Raw genomic sequence first — 3,929 nt, forward strand, 5'->3', positions numbered from 1 at the left:
ATATATTATAAAATTATTTTATACTTATATTAAAATTAAATTCATACTTTATACTAGCAAAAAGTAGAAGCTGATTATACTTAATAAAGAAATTAAAAAGTATGCATACATGAAAAGAATATTGAGCAGCAGTTACGAATTTGTTGACAATATTTTAACCATAACAATTGGTATTAGTTGTTGTTCTAACTATATCTTGTATATTTGCTTTATATTCTTTTGTTCCAATCCCTTATTTGAATTTTTAAATCATCCCGCAAAAATGTATCAAATACTTATGATTTTACTCCTTTTCTTGATCTAAATCATCAAAGCTAATTAATTCTATTATTACCACTGCACATAGTGTATCAAAAATCCAAAATGAAGAAGCTTCTGGTAGTTGCACTCCTGTTGATGGTGGCAAGCTCTTCTCTAGCCACCATGGCGGCGAGAAAGTTAGAGGCGGAAGAAATGCATGGCAACCCGCAGGAGGAGGAGAATGAACAACTGAGCGACGAGAATGATAATGATCACCACCGTATTCCTCGAAAGGAATATGGTAGACCGGGCACCGGCTATGTTGTCACGGATGATAGTGATCACCACCGTATTCCTCGTAGGGACTACGGCGGCACACATCCTGGCCAACCGTGAAGAAACCGTTACTACTGTACTTGTGTGATGCATGCTTATAATATTCCATAAAAATAAGATATATAAGATAAAAATTTAAGTACAGTTATTTTCATGTAAATTTGGTAATTGAGAGTTATTAGATGATAATTTAATCAAATTTGACAAATTATTTAACGATTCTCAACTATCAACTTTACATGAACTTAACTACAAGTAAGTTTTTACTAATAGATATATATTATCCACATCATGGTAGTATAGCAGCATACTAGCATGCATGTATATATATTCGCATGCAATTATGTATCTTGGTTTGAAAGTTATGCCTAAGGATACCCAAATTCATTACAAATAGAGAAATGTTATCTGTATGATTTTTGTGTACACTTCTCTTGTATATTTAAAGTGTTAATTGTGTCTTATGATTAATCATGCATGTATATATTATATTAACATAATAACATGTGTATTGCCTTTGATCAATGTAAATTTATGTTTCTACATGTACATAATTTTCTCCAATAATACGATAGATTTATATCTCCTACTCTTTCTTCCTTTTTATATACAAAATTCAGTAAATACTTAGTAGATATTTAAATGAGATTTGCTACACATTTAAGTATTTTTTTTATCCAAGTTCATTCAAGTAGGTCAAACATTAACAAAAACCACTCTCATTAAAGGAGCTTGATCACACGTGCGTTTCATAATGTAACTCTTCGTCTTCGTCTTCATCTTCGTCTTCTCCTTTTCCGTTTCTTCCTTCTTCTCTTCCTCCTCCTCTTCCTCTTCCTCCTCCTCCTTCTTCTTCGCGCACGCAGATTCTTACATGATTGGTGTTCGATTCAGTGGTGTTGGTCATTTTGATTCACCTGATTGTTATGTGTTCAGTTGACTTCTTTTGTATGAAAAAATGTTATTCTTGATGATTTAATGTTTATGACGTTTTATTCAGCACATGAATGTTGCTTGGTTCAGTGGAGTTGCTCATTTTGATTCACTTAATTGTTAGTGTGTTCAGTTGAGTCCTTGTGCATGTAAAAATATTTTTCTTGATGATTAAATGTTTATCACGCTTTTTTTTTCAAAACATCAATAGTGCTAGTTCGGTGGAGTTGCTCATTTTGATTCACTTGATTGTTAGTGTGTTCAGTTGAGTCCTTGTACATGCAGAAATATTTTTCTTGCTGATTGAATGTTTATCATGTTTTATTCAACACATGATTCGTGTTCGGTTCAGTGATGTTGGTCATTTCAGTTCACCTGATTGTTATGTGTTTAGTTGACTTTTTTGCATGGAAAAATGTTATTCTTGATGATTGAATGTTTATGACGTTTTATTCAGCACATTAATGTTGCTTGGTTAAGTGGAATTGTTCATTTTGATTCACTTGATTGCTAGTGTGTTTAGTTGAGTCCTTGTGCATGTAGAAATATTTTTCTTGATGATTAAATGTTTATCACGTTTTATTCAGAACATCAATAGTGTTGGTTTAGTGGAGTTGTTCATTTTGATTCACTTGATTGTTAGTGTTGGTCATTTTGGTTCACATGATTATTCTGTGTTTAGTTGACTTTTTTTGCATGGAAAAATGCTATTCTTGATGATTTAATGTTTATGACGTTTTATTCAAGACATGAATGTTGCTTGGTTCAGTAGAGTTGCTCATTTTGATTCACTTGATTGTTAGTGTGTTCAGTTGAGTCCCTGTGCATGCAGAAATATTTTCTTGCTGATTGGATATTTATCACGTTTTATTTAGTACATGATTAGTGTTTCGGTTTAGTGATGTTGGTCATTTCGGTTCATTTCTGTTCTGCATAATTCAAAACTCTTCCTCCTCACCTTCTACTGCTTCTTCACCGGAGAGAGAAGGAGGAAAAGACAAAAAAATACAGCAGCAAACCAGCAACAACGACAAAAGAATAACGATAAGGAGAAAACACGTGAAGAAGAAGGAACGCGAAAAAGAAGAAGGAGAATGAAGAGGAGGAGGGAAGCGAAGAAGAAGAAGACACTCCGTGCGTAAACGAACATGAGAAGAAGAAGAAGAAGAAGCGTGGGGGAGAAGAGAAAAAGAAACGTGGGGGAGAAGAAAAGAAAAGAAGAGAAGAAGCGTGAGAGAAGAAAAAAAATGAAAAAAGAATGTGACCTAAAATCACTTGGATGAACTTAAATATTAAAATTGCTTAGATGTAAAGAATATCTTTATTCGAATTTTAAGTATTAGTTTTTCTTAATAATAAGTTTGAGTTTTCAAATATTCAAATAATATTTAGTCGATTAGAAAACTAAGTGCAAGTATGAATTATGTTTAAATCTAGTTTAATTGTTTGAAAATCCATGTAGTATCTCTTCACCTTGAGAGTTAATTAATTTTTTTTTTTTTGTAAAAAAACCAAAATGCAAACGAAAATTTTTCTTTTCCTTTTACTTTTTGTATGTGATGACAAATTTAGAATCCATTGGATTCTAATTAGAGGTGACAATAGGTAAGGTAAAATAGGATTTGAATCCAATTTTAACTTTACTTGTGGGTTAAAATTTTTATATAAGTTCAATTTTAACACTATCCGTTCTTAATCCGATCTGTTCTTAATTTACGAGTATCTGAAAATTATATAATTTAAACTGATTTTTCTGTAAAAAAATATTAAATTATCAATTAATGATCTTCATTTAGTTAAGAATTTTTTGTATTTAATGAAAAATCTTTAGTGTAATATCTATTTAAAACATATTTCTATATAAGGTACGGACTAATCAGATAGAGTTAAAGAACAGTTTGCACCCTATCCAACCCATACGAAAATTTTATCCTCATTCTATTCTATTCACTACAAATTGAATTATATATCTGCAAGTAGAGTGAATGTTGAGACCCCTAACTCAAATGGGTTTTAGATCCTGTAGTTACTAGCATTGGAGACTTGCAGTTAACCCGACCATAAAAAAAAACACCTCTGCGAATGTGGAAGAAACAGATTGCCATATGTTACAAGTTTGTTATCTGGAATTCTGGATAGATAAAGGCCAAGACACTAGCTACGTGGTATCAAAATGATTACTTTGGCGGCAATTGAACTATATATTATTTGACCAAAAAAAACCTATATATTATTGATGTTCAATTGGCCATACATACAAACATCTACAATTTACGAGAAATATTGTATTATTATTTTTGTTTAGGATGTTTTATGTATTTTTTATTTTTTGTATGAAAATAATTTATAAAAAAATAAGAGAATATAAAAAATTATATTCAATGTTATAGAAAAGAGAGAAAAATTTTAAAGGCGTCTGA

The 3,929-nt window shown here is 31.1% G+C and overlaps 1 long non-coding RNA gene across 1 annotated transcript in view; it reads left to right on the plus strand.

Annotated features, from left to right (window-relative positions):
- The window catches only part of LOC107612313, a 1,550-nt gene extending 431 nt beyond the window's left edge, over window positions 1–1,119 (plus strand). Inside the window, exon 2 of the long non-coding RNA XR_001613690.2 lies at window positions 347–1,119. This is a non-coding gene — a long non-coding RNA (uncharacterized LOC107612313). The remainder of the gene's footprint in view (window positions 1–346) is intronic.

This window comes from Arachis ipaensis, chromosome B08 (assembly GCF_000816755.2).
Source record: "Arachis ipaensis cultivar K30076 chromosome B08, Araip1.1, whole genome shotgun sequence".
NCBI lineage: Eukaryota > Viridiplantae > Streptophyta > Magnoliopsida > Fabales > Fabaceae > Arachis > Arachis ipaensis.